This window comes from Cervus canadensis, chromosome 15 (genome assembly GCF_019320065.1).
Source record: "Cervus canadensis isolate Bull #8, Minnesota chromosome 15, ASM1932006v1, whole genome shotgun sequence".
NCBI classification, from domain to species: Eukaryota; Metazoa; Chordata; class Mammalia; order Artiodactyla; family Cervidae; genus Cervus; species Cervus canadensis.
In genome coordinates, this window is record NC_057400.1 from 56,113,510 (window position 1) to 56,131,248 (window position 17,739).

At 39.6% G+C, this 17,739-nt stretch overlaps 1 protein-coding gene across 7 annotated transcripts in view; it reads right to left on the reverse strand.

The window, feature by feature from the left end:
- Positions 1-17,739, reverse strand: part of LOC122453800 (histone-lysine N-methyltransferase SUV39H2-like) — a 380,431-nt gene that overhangs the window by 314,209 nt on the left and 48,483 nt on the right. For 6 of the 7 annotated variants that reach the window (XR_006273178.1, XR_006273180.1, XR_006273179.1 and 3 more), the window contains exons 3-4: positions 10,734-10,780; positions 7,116-7,190 (exon numbers count right to left, since the gene is read on the reverse strand). The gene's annotated coding sequence lies outside the window, so the exon portion shown is untranslated. Of the gene's footprint in view, positions 1-7,115; positions 7,191-9,704; positions 9,913-10,679; positions 10,781-17,739 lie in introns of all 7 variants that reach the window. The other variant, XM_043488019.1, reaches the window with a different exon arrangement.

Consider the following 17,739-nt stretch of genomic DNA (forward strand, 5'->3'; position numbering starts at 1 on the left):
AATGAGTAAGATTGCAAAAGGAGACAATCATCTTGAAATAATGTTGTAAAAACACTTTTAAAAGCAATTTTGTGGAATAGTAGTATTTGTGCTTTTGTATTGATATATCAGCAAGTGTCAGCAGCAAAAATAATATTTATCTTATGTTTTAAGTAGTTTGAAATATCCGCAACCACTATAATATATTATTTAAAAATCTATGATTTGGTGACAAATTCAGAGATACTGCCGATATCATTGAGGTTTGTTGCTTATATATACATAATAAAAGGAAGTGTTAAATTTCAGTTAGAATTTAGCAAAAATACTTAAGTTTTTCCCATTCAAGTTCATGGAGCCCCTGCTCTAGACAAATTATGACTCAAGCAATATTTTGAAGGTCTGAAGTAAAGTGGAAGTAGCTCAGTCGTGTCTGACTCTTTGCAACCCCATGGACTATATAGTCCATGGAATTCTATAGGCCAGAATACTGGAGTGGGTAGCCTTTCCCTTCTCCAGGGGATTTTCCCAACCCAGGGATTGAACCCAGGTCTCCCACACTGCAGGCAGACTCTACCAGCTAAGCCACAGCGAGGCCCTTTGAAGGTCTGTCCACCTTCGTTTTTGGCCTTCTTTACTCTAGTTTGCTCTTCCTTCCCTAAATACCTACCCTATGGTAGTTTAAGCTGATGTGAGTTCATGCATATTTACCACCACTCATTGACTTCATTGACCATCTACCATTTTGCATACATTATTTGTATGCCTTATGACAACTGCCCAAGGGAGGGGAAAAAAAAAAAAAATGAAGCTCAGGAAGTTAAATAACTCTCCCAAGGCAACAAAGTAGAAGACTCAGTATTTAAACTTAGGTCTGTATGGCTTAACATTTATTCCCATTTCCACTGCACGCCGCTGCCTCCTTCTGGCTTAAAGAAATTTTGCATTTTAATAGGCAGTCTAAAAACCAAACACCTCCAGGAAATAAATTTCTGACGGAATTTCAGGGATCATCAAAGAGAGCTATTTGGAGATAATCTTTAGACACTCTTTAAATTTTTCAATACTAATTAATTCTTTTCACCCACTTCTGCAGAGAGGTAAGAAACTGAGTCAAACCACAGAAATATTATACATCTCTAATCCTTGTGAGGGCTGCACAAATTTCAGAACACTGTGGACAAATAGAACTCTTCAGTACCTTTGAAAAGAAAAGGGAGACTGTGGGGAGGATATATTTACCTGGCTGCCATTGCAGGCATTGTTCTATTATAAATACATTCTGGATTTTTAAAAATTATTCCAAACACCGTAAAAGAAACTATTAATCCTTACTTGACAGAGGAAGAACTGAATGACAAAAAGGAAGAAGAAAACGGAAGGAAGGGCTCTACCCTTCTGATCAACTTTCCAATAGCATTCTGATTTTATAAGCCGATTTCTCAAACTCTATAGAAGGAAGAAAGTACTGGGGGCGGGGGGGAGGACAGCAACTGAAACATTCTTTCACAGATGAATTTCACAGACAACTTGAAGGGAGCACCCTCCCTCTAGACTGTAAACTCCCCGCGGGAGGGATAAGACCGAGCGGTGGGCACTCTCCCGAGCAGCTAGAGTAGGGTCTGGCACCAGAGAGGCTCACGGTGACTCTTTAACTGGACAAGGCAGCACTGGCCTGTGAACCTCCTCTGTAGCTTTTCAGAGGGTCCAAGGCATTCTGTTCAGTGTTTCTAGCAGCTTGATTTTCCAGGCCATAAACTTTGGACAATGCTGTATTCATTAATCAGTGAAATGATATATGTCTCTATCTCTTCTCCTTATCTTTCTCTCTTTCCATGTCTTCTTACTATATTTAAGGCAGAACTGGTAAGGCATCCACTGCAACCACTGGATGATAGGCTTCATCTGGTTTTTTAGTAATATTTCTCAGGTTCAAATATATGGTATTCTAGGACTTCCAGGTGATACCTGGGTCAGAAAGATCTCTTGGAGAAGGAAATAGCAACCCACTCCAGTATTCTTACCTGGAAAATCCCATGGATAGAGGAGCCTTGTGGGCTACAAGTACACTGGGCCCCACAGAGTTGGACACGACTTAGTAATTAAACAACAACTGAGTGGATTAGAAAATTAAGATGGATGGGAATGGATTATGTCTAACATCTTTTATACTACAAACATTCTAAAAAACCTCCACTAGTCTCTAACTGATCTTCTCCCTTACACAGTACAACTCTAAGCCATTTCAAAAAATATTTATTAAGTACCTACTATAAGCTTTGTCCTATTCTAGGTGTAAGGAGTAGGGAGTACAATGTGATAAGTCAAAGCAGCAGTATAAATGAAGCTCTCTGGATCAACGAAGTAATGCTCTTTGCAGTGCTTCCTACATTCTGCTTTCACACATACTACATCATATTTTTATTAAGGCCACACATCCTCCCCTAGGTGGTAAATAGAGACAGTATTATCACCAAGTATTAACAAATTTTCAAGACTTGCCCAAGTTCCAACAGTGTGTCAGTTGGAGAACTAAAGCTAGAGACCAAACCACAGAGATCTAGCCCAGGGCTTGAGTCTCCACTTTCACAATCCATTCCTTTTCCAGGCAGACTGCTCTCCTATATCACCAATGTCATTCAATAAAACTGCCATGCATAGTCTGAGACCTCTCAAGCCATCTCATGATGGAGCCCCTTGTTGTTCTACATCTCACCCCAAAGCTCCACATGCAATTATTCCACCAGGTTGATGAGCAGAAATGGGTAATGAACTATGAATCCCATACCTAGGGGTTCCACTTATCTATTGCTACATAAATGATCCTGAAACCCAACAGTTTAAAGCAACAGTTTTACTATGTCATGATTCTATCATGAATTCAGGCTGAGCTCATCTGGGTCATTCATCTATGCCACATGATATCAATGGTGATAACTCAGTTGGCACATGGCCCCAATCACGTGTCTGACACGTTATACAGAAAGGCAAGTGGCTATAACACTGGTCTTATCTGGGACTATCAGCTGGAGCACCTGTATGCCTCCTTTCCATACAGCAGCCTCAGGGTAACCAGACTTTCTACCTTGAGACTCAGGGCTCAAGAGTAATGCGGCAGGAGCTGCAGGGTCTGTTGTGACCTTGCCTCGTAAGTGACACAGCATCACTTCCAGCATACTCTTTTGGCTGAAGCAGTCACCAGCCTGCCCAGATTCAAGGAGAGGAGACACAGACCCCGACCTCTCCATGAGAAGAGCCTCAAACGATTCGCGGCCATGATTTAATACAATTACGTATGGGTTTCTTCTATTAACTTATAATTCCTCTTCTTAACTAATGGTGGCCCAGAGAGCTGTCTCTGTTCCCACACCACCCATTTCCTCGTCTCATGTCACCCAAGTTTGCTAGCCTTCTGCTTGCTGTGCACACTCCGCACGTTCCTATCTCTGGCAGTGTTGTGTCAGATGGTCATTTCCTGGATCAGGGCTTTCAGCACATAACACTCTCCGTCTTCATCTGTGGCTCCATGAGAGATACACTAAGGGACTGCGTCCTCATTACCTCTACTAAAAGGTACTCACTGGTTGTCTCGTGCCAGGAGCGGCTTCTCCATTGCTGCTCCTTTTGCTCCGTTCTGTCCCCCAGCACTTCCTTGTACGTATGTCAGGTATGCACTGATCTCTTCCAACTTAAGACTGAGCTCTCAGAGTAGGGTCTTTACCTGTCCTAACAGGATGCTCTGTGCTTCCAACAGTACTCGTGAGACCAAACTGCAAAGTAGATAAGAATGCAAGCTTTGGGGTCAACAAGCTCTGGATTCCTAATCCCTGCTCCACCACTAACTGTGTGATCTTGTCCAAGCTCCTTCATATCACTGAGCCTTAGTTTCCTAGTCTGTATAATGGAAGCAAAGATATATATGTCCTGTCAAAAGGGATTAAAGGATTGCATATAGACAAAGCAATTATCACTTTACTGGCACTGAGTAACTACCCATGAAAAGGTACTGTGCTGTTCTGTGCTTAGTCATGTCTTTGCAACCCCATGGACTATAGGCCACCAGGCTCCTCTGTCCATTCGGTTCTTCAGGCAAGGGTACTGGAGTTGATTGCCATTTCCTTCTCTAGGAGATCCTCCTGACCCAGGAATTAAATCCTCATCTCCTGTGTCAACCAAAGTAATAGTAGTAGCACTACCAGTAGTAGCAATGGTGGTTAACAATATCTAACTGACAGAGGCCTATGACAACAGAAAGTACTCATGAGCATGCAAATGAATTCCTTTTTCTACAGATGTATAAACTGGACTTAGAATACGGGTATAGGTGTGAGTATGAATATAACATACACATGCTTTAAGTTGAAATATTTATATTTTCTCTTTTTACAGGTATATTTTATTTATATTTTTTAAATGTCCACATGGGTATTTTCTGTCATTCATTCACAACAACGTTTCAAGTAATTTTTACTGAGACAATCTACCTATTTTAGAAAAGCATTCAAATGCTGTGGTTGGGCTCGGCATATCACGAAGAATACAGCATGATGAAAATGTCTCTAGAGCATCATAAAGAAACACTTCAATATTGAAGATGGCTGGATTTATTCCAAGGACTGAGACACAGTCTGCCTATCACCAGCTCAGCTTCAAAATATGGTTCTTGGCTCCGTGCCACAGTTCAATGAGTGTGATCAGTGCAAATACAAGGTGAATAAATTTTAAAGATACTGAAGTAAGTTATTTCCCAACACAAGAACACAAGGGGCAAGACGATCTTGATTAGTCAATGCCTGAGCTAGTATTTCATCTTGCACTAGATGATGTGAAGCTTCATGTTATTGACTCCCTGTTTGAATTTCTTTGGAGAAAAGCAATATTCCACTCTGAATTGGTTATTATCACAACACCATCACCATGGTTAAGATGTGTCAATATTCCTTCATCTGGGAGATGCTTAAGGTCTAAGGTTTTACCGGTCCTGATGTCTTGACGTGAAGTAATCTGCATCACAATTCACATGCAATTCACATCATTTATACAGGTCAACCTTCCTGAACAAGTGAAAATTCTTCCTACAGGGACTATATTTACCTGCCATTCATCCACAGTTGTGCAGAAGAAACTGGGTGGAGGATGGAGTTAAGGGCATTTTAGAGGCTCTGAGGTTTTACTTCCCAATAGGCAGCAAAGGATGGGATGAAACATTGCGAGTTCCCAGGATTGGTATAAGTTCTGTGTATTAATTTCCTAGGGCTGCCATAACAAAGTACCATAAACTGAGTGGCTTAAAGGAGATTTATTGTCTCGTGGTTCTGGAGGCTAGAAATCCAAAATCCAAGTGTCAGCAAAACTGGTTCCTTCTAGGAGTTGTGAGGGTAAATCTCGGTGGCTCTCTGCTTGCTTCTGGTAGCCCCAGGCTTGACCAGTGCTCGGCGTGTGACAGCGTAAATCCAATCTCTGTCTCCATCTTCACATAGCTGCCTTTTCCCCTGTGTGTCTAGATTATTTTCCCTCCATGTGTGTGTGTATATAGATAGATAGATAGATAGATTTAGATTTAGATTTAGATATAGATATAGATATCTGTGTCCAAATTTTTTTATACAAAGATATCTGTCCCATTAGATTAGGGCAGATAATGACCTCGTTTTAACTCAGTCAACCCTGAAAAGGCCCTATTTCCAAAGATGATGTGCTGAGGAGGGTAGAACTTCGGCATACTTTTTTTTGGGGGGGGGGTGGATACAATTCAACCCCTAATATTCAGTATGCAAAATTGAGAGCAAAACAGAGCAAGGAAATGGCACAGTCATATCATAGCAATGTAGGACCAGGAAAAATGCCAAAGTCACACAAAAGATTATCATTCCAGTCTTCCAAAATTATTTTTCCATTGTTTAGTCTCCTTTTATGCAAGCTACCATTAACATTGTTTCACTTTCAATCTCTGTAATTCAAAGCACAGAGAACAATTTGATAACCTTTTCACCCAGATCTGTTTTGGGATGTCTCGTTCCCAAATAGATTCTTCTGCTAGGTACAGGATTTCCCCAAGCTTTCTATATTTGTTATTTCTTTAGCAAAAGGGTTTGGAATAACTTGCAGCCAACTATTCTGTATCTTATTTTACTGAGAATAATAGATGTGTGTGGTGATTATCATTAGACATAAGTTAGTTATAAATTGACAAAACCTTCCAACATTGGAAAATTGATATCTTTCTCAAAAGAGTGTTACTTCTCTTCAACTCTGGCCTCCAGCTTTCTAGAATCAACATCATTCAGGAAGGATTTAAATAAAGAATCTACAGTATGTATGACATTGTTTGGCCATAAAAAATGCCTCTGCCCAGGACTGGGCTCTTAGAAATGGACTTTTGCTTTCTTTCAAGTATACTCTTAGATATGGACTTTTGGTTTCTCTCAAGAAAGAACACTATGAATCTGGGAATATCTCCTTCCTTTGCCAAAAATATATGGTTCAAGCTTTGGAACCTCTTAGAGGACTAGCTGGTAAATACTGTATGAGATGGGCTTCCCCACTGGCTCAGTGGTAAAGAACCTGTCTGCAATGCAAGAGACACAGGGTCAATCCTGCGGCTGGGGAGATCCCCTGGAGGAGGGCATGGCAACCCACTCCAGTATTTTTGCCTAGGGAATCTCATGGACAGAGGAGCCTGGCAGGCTACAGTCCCTGGGGTCACAGAGTCGGACACAACTAAAGCGACTTAGCATGCATGCACGCACTGTATGGAAAACAATGGACAAGAGACCAAGTGATAGAAGCCATATCTGAATATAACTTTAGAAGGACATGAGATTTTGAGATTGTACTCCATGGTGGAAACACCACCATATAAAGTAGAGCCAATATAAGAAATGCTTAGACTAATCTCTGTAATTACATTTTCCCCCTAAACTGGGTGGAGTTTTGAATATTCAAAGTCAGAATTCAATTCCAGAGATATGTAAAGAAACCTTGCAGGAAAATTTCTAGTTTCTCAACTCAGAGTTACAGAATTAAAACTAATTGTAAAAAATGTGAAAATGCAATTCCAGAATCAAAGGGCCATTTAGTGGTATCATTTTTACCTGAGTAATTATTAGTATAGAAAATCAAGTTGTGGAATGTACCTTTGCAGCAACCACAGCTCTAGATTCATATCCAACATGTGGACTTCTGGATCTTCCAAAGGATGCCAAAATGTGCTAAAGAAAAAGAAATATCAGAATCATCTTCCTCAAACTTGACCTATTAATTTCAGAGATAAAAAAGTCACTTAGGTTAATGGTTATTTGGCTGCTTGTGCTAGAGGAGTGGCTTTAGATGTTTTTCTTTCAAATGAAGTTGTATTTTTACTGTAATATATTTTATGACATCTCATAACATTGATATGGTGTAATAATTGGGCTTCCCTGGTAGCTCAGATGGTAAAGAATCTGTCTGCAATGCAGGAGATCCAGGTTTGATCCCTGGGTTGGAAAGATCCCCTGGAGAAAGGAATGGCTATCTACTCCAGTATTCTTGCCAGAAGAATTGCAGGGGCAGAGAAGCCTGGTGGGCTACAGTCCAGACGGTCACATAGAGTCAAACACAACTGAGTGACTAATACTTTCACTTTCAGTTTTGTCCCATGATCTCAAAACTCGGACAGCCCCTAGAGAGTATCTATCTTTTCAAAGTGGTTTTCACATATTTGATTATTGTGTCTCATGTTACTAACTCAAAAGAATAGAGAGGTCCAGAATGGATGTGAGACTTGCCCAAACTCACCCACAAGGCAGAGCCATGCTTTCTGCATCCTTTCTTCTGTCTCTATTTCACATCTATATCACCTCCAAACACTTTGCTCAAATACCTCAGCATCTGAGTCACAGTTGCTCTCTGTCTCCAATATTCAGTCATCATTCTCAGTAACAGAATCATCCATGATGATGACCAGAAAATTACTCAGCAACTTTCATTCTCAACTCTATCACACTTTAGCCACAACTTGTATTTTCTTATAATTGAGAACTGCTCACCTCTGAGACTGCTAGTCAGTTTTCCTTTTCTGACACAATCTCCTCACTTTCCTCTTCCATCCTCATGTATCCACTCAACTTGCCTTTTGCAATAATCAGTCAGTCAAAAGAATACCAACTGAGAGCCTACTGCACCCAGGCATGGGAAAATCAGTGTAAGACCAGGTAACCACGGGCCTAGCACCCTCTCAGACCTCTTGGTCAGGTAACAGCTGTCTTTACATCAGTCCACACCTGGGGCTCAATCAGTACCCAGCAATGGACAGTTCCCTATCTAGCGTCCTAAAATCCTTTAGTTCACTGACTGTCCATCATTCCAGTCCTCAAATCAAGGTCACTTCAGCATTCACATTCTGTGCTCCCAGACTACCTTGCTTCTGGATAAGGTCATAAAACTACAATGACTAGTTCCACCACAAAGCCAAATTCTTCACCTTGATCTGAGAACTTTGAATTACTTCGAAAGGCCCAGAGAGAACCAAGAAATGGATGCAAGTTTTAAGGAAGCAGATTTTTGTTGACACAAAATAGCAATTTATAACCTGGTCAACTAACCAGGAACCCAACCCTGAATATTCATTGGAAGGACTGATGCTGAAACTGAAGGTCCAATACCTTGACCACCTGATGTGAAGAGCGGACTCATTGGAAAAGACCCTGATGCTGGGAAAGGTTGAAGGCAGAGGAGAAGGGGATGAAAGAAGATGAGATGATTGGACAGCATTACCAGTTCAGTGGACATGAGTCAGAGCAAACTCAGGGAGATGGTGAAGGACAGGGAAGTCTCCTCTGCTGCAATCCATGGAGTCTCAAAGAGTCGAACACGGCTGATCGACTGAACAACAACAAGAGTTCAAATAAAAAACTCCCAAACACCTGATTTTAACACCTGAAGAAAATTATTAAAATACAGAGTCCCAAGTCCTATTTCATACCTAAACTTCTGGGAGGTGTATTTCTAAATGTCCCTGGGAGATTCTGATACCAGCCAATCCACAGGCTGACAGTAGGGTCCCACTGGGCTATACTCTTGATGACACTTTTTTCCAGGACACAATGAGAGGGATTTCTTCACTCAAGAGGAGTCTGGACTGAATGGTCTGCCTTTATATTTTATTTCCTCTTCTTTCTCCCAGGGATCGAACCTATATCTCCTGTGTCTCTTGCGTTGCAGGCAGATTCTTTACCACTGAGCCACCAAGGAAGCCCCCTTTCTCCTCTACTTGAACCTGAAGCCTGTTACTATTGTCTGTCCTCTGTCCCACATATCGCTCTTAGAGCTCAACACACTGATGTAACTTGGGTGCACAGTCTCAGCCCAGATCAGCTGTGTGAGTCCAGGGTTCTTGCCAGTCTAGAAAACACAGTGATGGATGTACATGCAAGCCCTCCTTATTCTACCTCCACAGACATGAAGCACAACTTCTTTTAATTTTCTCTGCTGATAAAAACTGCCTGCCTGCTTTTTATGCTCTGTTGCTCTCTTGCCTCATTTGTAATGACCTTATGTAGCCAAAATGAATGTTTCTTCATCTCTGCCCTTGTAGCAGAAGTAAAAGCAAGATGAACATCACCTCTTTGCCGGACTAAACACTTAAATACATTTGTTGCTGCAGTGGCCTCTGTGGACTCTGCCAAGTGCAGCTTATGTCACTGTTTTGAAACATCTTTATGGTCAGTGAAAAGATCAAGCATTACCTCCAGTGATGGTAACATCCAAATAGCCAGTTCCAGTAACATCGCTGAAGATGAGTCATAGTCTGATCAGTTGATTTATAATAAATCTCTTAAGTTTCCTACCAAAGCTTTTCTTTTCATACTTTTCAGTCACCAAATTAGACAAAATTATAGTTTTTCTCATTTACTATGGATACGATTGACTACACAGTCCTTAGAAAACAGTTACCTACAAGTAAAATTGCTTGGCCTCAATTTCATATACACACAAAAAAATAGATAATACTCTAAATGTTATCTTATCTTGTCTTTTTTCATTAAATTACAAAAGATTTCACACAGGTCAGCATTGCTGGTGCCTCCTTACTTTCATTTCTGTAGCAATCTTCTTTATTATTAATAATGGTGATGGCAATAAAAGTAATAATAATGGCTGCATTTTTTCCCAAGAGCACAAAGGTCTTGGCCCTGAGAACCAACACGCACTAAAATATATGACAGATACTGTGTATCTTTTTTTTTTTTTTAGCATCTTGAATGTCTTAAAACAATTTTCTTTTCATTTCTTTGAAAGACTTTAACAATCCCAATTACTAAATGCAAGACAGTGGTAAAAAGAAAAAAAAATTAAATTTTCCTTCTTTCCTTTTGTTCTTTTAACAGAGTAACCTCACATTTTCAGGCTTTCAAGTCTCATATACACATCACAAATTCTTTGAAATTGGATTTCTATTAGGAAAATAATTCTCTTTTCTTCTTAAGGAAGAATAAAAATGAGAATTTATGCAGGAGCTTTTCTAACAGAGAAGGTACCTGGAGAAAATGACCATGACTTATGGAGAAGTCAGCTATGTCTCTGAAAAAAAAATCTGGGCTCCAGGCCCACAGTCTTGTCTATTCTCTTCTCACTCAGATTCATTTACCCAGACCCTTTCCTTGTTCAATCAGCCTTTTGTAAATGTTACTTCTCTTTGAGGCATCTGGTAAACCACTTACCATCTGAAATGGACTTTGATTTGTTGGTTATTTCTTTCTGGGCACCATACTCACCAATCCAGAGGGAGCCACAAAACGAATGAGTCAGGAGGTACAAAGTTCTGAAGTACAGAAAGATAAGAATGATTAGACAAAAGCCCCCATTTAGTTTAGATTTTATTTTTTATTCATTTCAACTCATTAAACATTTATAGAACTTCTATTATCCTGGAATAAGTTCCCTTGAAAATTGAGCCTGGGGCAAAGTCTTAAACCCTATGCTTCACTGGGAGATATAATTCCAGGGCAATATGAATGATAGAAGATAGAACTGAGGCAGGTAAGATTGGGAAGCAAACACAATATATTGTCTTACAAAATAAGTCATTTCACAGAGACACAGTGTCTTAGGATAAGTGATACAGAAAGTTTTGTTTTTGTATAGCCCACCAAGGAATGGAAAAGTGAGATAAATTAACTATCAGCTTCCTCCCATCTACTATATCCTGTGACCATATAAAGTCAGCTGCTGTCCAGCAACTGAAATAGAAGAAGAAATTCAGAGCTCTAGAGAGATGTAACGGCTTCGCAGGTGGCTCAGTAATAAAGAATCTGCCTGACAATGCAGGAGACACAGGAGACTCAGGTTCAATCCCTGGGTTGGAAGATTCCCTGGAAGAGGAAATGGCAATCAGCTCCAGTATTCTTGCCAGGAAAATTCCATGGACAGAGGAGCCTGGCAGGCTACAGTCAATGGACTCGCAACAAGCCGGACACAGTTGAGCAACTGAGCATGCATGCACACAGCCAAGACAGATGTGAATGCCAGAGAATCTGAGGTGGCACAAGAGAGGTGTCTTGATACATTTATCATACACAATGAAATCCCTTTTATAGTATATTTAAACTTCCTAGTCAAATATGATCATCAGAAATATAATTAAATACCTCCTATCTATATTTTTAAGTCACAACTAAGAAAAAAGTAACTTTTGATCACTGGGTTCCTTTGAAGAAGACATATAATGATATTTTTTAGGAATTGTTTTTACCTATGAATTTCATTTCTAGTATTGCTAAACAATAAACATCAATCAAAGAAAAAGACAGTTGATCTTCCAGAGAAAATTGCTCAAGCCCCTCAAGACTAGCAGAATTAAATAAATATTAAACAGAAGCTTCTAAGGAAATATTCAGAAATCAAGTGAGTTCTCTAGGTGGCCACCTAGCGAAAGGTGGTTGGGAAAGACTCTAACTTCCTTAACAAAATGGTGTGTCATGTCCACTGCTGTGGGAAAAGGAGAAAGAAATTTAGGAATAATAGATTACTCCCTTCATTAGTATGCAAATAAAATATTTATATGCAAATAACATGAGCAGCACTGCAACTGTGGTTATATTACTTTGTCTGACAAAGAAATCATTTAAGTTCATCTGCCTGGGGAAAAAAAAAAAGTTTTTTTTATTATCCTACCAAACTTTCCATTGAATTATTTAAGCCAAAATAACTCAGCATCTGATGTAATCTGAACCAGTTATTATTGGACATATCTTTAATTGTGATTAAAACACTTCAACTAAGTCTAATTTCTTCCTGCTTCAAGGGTGTCCAAATGTCCTTAAGGACAGATAAGTACCATCATCACATGTCTAGATTGAGCTGGAAATTCATTTTGGCTAACAATATCTGATGTTAAAGAAGTCATTTATTTGAAAGGCATAGAAAACAGCTTAATTCTGCTTTGTACCAAGTCTGACTTGCCATGAATTAGCAGGTCACAGTGCCTAGACTATTAACCCCAAATCTTTGGGTTACTTTTACTTTCAGTTCATCCAAAAATTCTTGAAAAAGAAAATGTATTACTTACATGGTAATTCTCTACTGACAAGGAGAATAAAGAGTCTGCTCAAGCCATCCAAAGTAGTAACGGGAGCCCTTATCTTGTTGGAACCCACACAGAAGATGTCCTACTTTGCTAGGGTTGCCATAACAAAGTACCACTCACAGGTCAAGTGGCTCAAACAACAGAAATCTGTTGGATCATTTTCTAAAAACTAGGAGTACAAAACCAAGATGTCAGCAGGGTTGTCCCTCCTGAGGCCTATCAGAGAAGGCTCTGTCTCAGGCCCCTCTCCTTGGCTTGCAGACAGCCATATCCTCCCCGTGTCTCTTCACAATGTCTGGCCTCTCTGCCTGGCACTCTGTCCAGTTTTTTCCCTTTTGGTAAGTGTAACAGTCATGCTGAATTAGAGTCCATCCTAATGATTTCATTTCAATTTGATTACCTCTGTAAAGACCCTCTCTCCAAATAAAGCCACATTCTTAGGTACCAGAGTAAGGACTTTAACATACAGATTTGGAAGGGGACACAATTCAACCCGTAACACTCCCTAACACTCTCGCATTTTGATTCTATGATCGGTAAAGATGGGTTCCACTATGGGGATAGCAAAGGTTAGAAGGCAAGCTCCAGGGTCCAGTAACAACCCTTGGCTAGCTGTGAGACCTCACCCTACCTCAAGCTCTGTTTCTTTATCTGTAAAATGGGACTGATAATTGTTCCTACCCCATAGGGTGACTGTGAGGAGTAAACTGTCAACCATGCAAAGTGCTTAGCCAGTGTCTAGCATGGTAAAGGCTCCAGACACATCAGTTGTTGTTAGCATGAATTGTTAACCTAAAATGATCAGTCTAAACTGAAAAGTTAAGCTCACAAACCCAGGACTTCCCTGGTGATCCAGTGGTTAAGACTCTTCACTCCCAGTGCAGAGGGCAAGGGTTCAATCCTTAGTCAAGGAACTAAGATCCCCACATACCACATAGTGTGGCCAAAAAAAAAAAAAAAAAAAAACCCTCACACCCCAAGGGTGGGAGAAAACCATTTCTAACTTTCCTCTCCAACCATTTATAGCCACTTCCACCTAAGGCTGCCTTTTAGACTCCCAGAGCCAAGCTCTCAGGAACAGCTGACTTAGAATTACAGTAGCTAGTCTCCATTAAAGTTACTCCAACTTTAATGTCACAAGGTCTTCTAAGAGGCAGAGTTGAGGTCACTGAATTTACTTACCAAATATCCTACTTTACAGGGGATGCCCTATGCTGAGATATTATGCCACACAGCTTTCTTACGGGATCTGCTTTTCTATACCCCAGAAAGCTCAGCTCTACTCTGCATATCCTATTTCAAGCAGATCATATTTTCTCTTTTTTCAGCCAAATTAGATTACCAATTTGTGTGTGTGGGTGTGTGATTGTTGTTGATGTTTTTCCCCCAAACCTTCCTTTACAAATTCATTAATATTCATGGAGTTTATATATTAAATTTACATAAGTTGGGGATAAGAGGGAAGTCTCTGCTCCCAAGATTCTAATCTTACGACAGGAGGCTCTGAGACTTGTAACTAATATGTTTTTATTATTTCATTTTCATGTTTGCTTCATTTCATACTTTCTCATGGAGCCAGGAATAAAAACAGAAAGGTCCATGCAGGGGATAGGTCTCTGACCACCACAATGAGCCTCCTTTCTTGGTGCATCTCAGGAAACAGTGAAATTAGCATAGATGAACACAACTTGGTCTGACATGCTCAGGAGATGTGTTTCCTGGGAGAAAGTCTACAACATCATTAAAGCATCCAGGGCTACATTATGACTTTTGTGGTCCCCTCCATTAAAAATAATAATAGCAAAGGTCTGTCTATTCAAAGTTATGGTTTTTCCAGTAGTCATGTATGGATATGAGAGTTGGACTATAAAGAAAGCTGAGCACCGAAGAACTGATGCTTTGAACTGTGGTGTTGGAGTAGACTCTTGAGAGTCCCTTGGACTGCAAGGATATCCAACCAGTCCATCCTAAAGGAAATCAGTTCTGAATGTTCACTGAAAGGACTGATGCTAAAGCTGAAACACCAATACTTTGGCCACAGGATGAGAAGAACTGACTCACTTGAAAAGACCCTGATGCTGGGAAAGATTGAAGGTAGTAGGAGAAGGGGACGACAGAGGTGAGATGGTTGGATGGCATCACTGACTCAATGGACATGAGTTTGAGCAAGCTCTGGGTGTTGGTGACAGACAGGGAAGCCTGGTGTGCTACAGTCCATGGGGTTGCAGAGTCAGACACAACTGAGTGACTGAACTGAATAATAAACCATACTTTCGACTGCTTTGGTACAGAATGTACATATAAAAGCTTATTTTATTCATCCAATCTTAAAAGAAGTTAAAGCAATTTCATAGGTCCCTGGAAGTACTGTGGGTCCCACGTTCTGTGTCTCCTGTGCCTAATAGATGTCTGCCCTGAAAGATCAGAAGCACTACAGAGTTTGATTTAAGGCTCCTCACTGCTGACTACCTTAACCAAATCATTATACGGGACCAAAGATGCACTTGAATTTTATAACCCTTCAGTTACTGGTCACTACCTAAAGTCCTATAAGAAAGGAAATAAGATACAGGCCTATGGGGCTCTGTATTCCAACATGCAGTTAGAGCAAGGATTACACAAACTCTCTGCACATATTCATACTTATCACATCTCAGTTTTACAGCAGTCACTTGATTCCTTCTGAATTTCCTTTATTGTTATATAAATATATAAAATAGCATCATCTGCCTCTTAAAGTGCACCTTTCACAAATCAAAGTTGCCCATTAAGAAAGAAAGGAAATTAACATTGCCTGAGAACATACTGTGCATCAGGCATTGTCTTGGGTGCATCCACATAGATAATCCAGGGAGACAAAAACTACAATCCTCGTTTTTTCATATAAGGTCTAGACTAATTATGTCAAGTAACTCATCTAATATAATGATTTAGTAATGGTGGTACTAGGATTCAAATTCAGATACTTTTTATTTCAAAGTCTATGCCCTTTCTACTACATCAAATAAGTTATTTATATTCAGTTCTTCCATTTAGTATCTTTAGATGAAAAGATTCAGACTGATCCCTTTTTAAGAAAAAGTAATCATTTCAAATTAAGCCAGTAATCAGGTAAAATCATGTCATCTAAATAATCAAAATTTTTTGAACCAGAAGTACCTTAGAAGATATGCCAAGGGCTTCCCTGGTGGCTCAGTAGTAAAGAATATGCCTACCGATGCAGGAGACATGGGTTCAATCCCTAATCCGGGAAGATCCCACATGCTGTGGCTCTTGAGCCTGTGCTCTAGAGCCCGGGAACTGCAACTACTACTGAAACCCAGGCCCTAGAGCCTGTCCTCTGCAATAAGAGAAGCCACCACAATGAGAAGCCTGTGCCTGGCAACTAGAGAATAACCTGCCCAGCAATGAAGACTCAGCACAACCAAAAATAATTAAATAAGCAAACAAATAAAATCTCTGGGGGAAAAAAAAGAAGATATGCCTAGTTCAATCCCTACATATTCCAGATGAAAAATATTCCAAAAGGATTTGTGAAATTCCCAAGGCCACAGAGAGAGCAGTGTACCTGCAACCACTGCCCCTCACTAAACACAAAAAGAGAAAAGAAAACAAAAAAAAACATAACCCTTACATATGCTGTACAAAAAGATGGTAGAAGAGAGTACATACATAGAGAATTATTCTGAACAATTCCAGGTTATCCTATGTCCCCAAGACCAAGGAAGTCAACTTCATAGGAATGAGTTGCTAGAAACAACTGTGAGTTTCAGGAACCGAGGCAGGCTCAACTACAGATATTGAACTGGGCTTAGAAAGATGGATAGGAGTTGAACTAGCAAAGTGGATGCAGAATGCTTTCTAAATGATCCGAACAAAGCCACCTTGGAACCACAATTAGCACTTCCACTGAGCTTTAAAAATTACGAAAGCAATGTACATGTACGACTGAGTCCCTGTGCTGTTCACCTGAAGCTATCACAACTGTGTTAATCAGCGATACCCCAACACAAAACTTAAAGCTTTTTTAAGTTTTTTAAATTAAAAAAATTAAGAAAGCAATCTCATTAACCCGACCTCCATCATACTTTAAAACCCTGTAAAAGTTTTTGAACAAATATATAGAATTTTATTGTTTTTAGTTTCAAAATAAATGAGTACTTGCAAAAAGTTTAAAATGTAAGTATTTATAATAAAAAGCGAGAGTTCCCCCTTAATCCTTTCTATGAGTTCTATCCCATGGGCCTTTCTCATACATAAAGTTTGGCCTGCATTCTTTCAGACCTTTTACAATGCATTTCCACACATACACACACACACACACACACACACACACACATACACACACACACACCCAAATACACAGAATCCAGGTGCATTCAGAAAAGCTAGGGGTGAGGAAAGGAGCAGTACCCTTAGGAAAAGAGTAGCGATGTTTGAGAATGAATTAAAATGTTTTATCTGTGACAGGAATATAATATTGATACATACATCATTGGAGTTTTGGGTTTATATTTTATGTTTGATTTTGGAAAAGGAGGAAGAAAGAGACAGTTTAAAATAACTGGTGAAAATTCTCAAGGAGGGTGTTGGGTGGGAGCAAAGCCATCTCAAAGAGTGTAGTTACTTAGGGGACGCAGATTATGGAACCTGGAAGGAAAAAGACTGCCAAATACTTTAATCCCCAAGCTAAAGAATCCAGAGGATTCTCTCAAGGCAATAAGAAGTCACTGGGGGCTGTTGAGCATAAGATAAATATGTAATTGATGGTTTAAGAAAATTCATCTGGCAGCAATAGGCAAGAGATAGACTCTGAAGTTATGGAGACCAATTAAGAGCTTACTGAATCCTGAAAGTATATATTCTCAAGAAAGTAGTCTTAAATACAGACAAAGGCTTATATCAAATATGTTTGCCACAGTGTTAAAAAAAACAAACATGTTTCTAAAACATGGAAATAACTAAAATATAGTAACGTTAGTTAAGTAAATGATGGTATTGCCAATTAAATAAATTTCATGAAGCCATTAAAAATAACATTTTGAAAACTACTAGTGACATGGAAAATGCTGGTAATGCAATGTTGAGTGAAAACACTGGCACAAAACTGTATATGAGGTTGACCCCAATTATATAGAGAATTTTCTGAAGAATAGTGTTGTGATTATCTTGCCTTAGGAAAAGAACATTAGTCA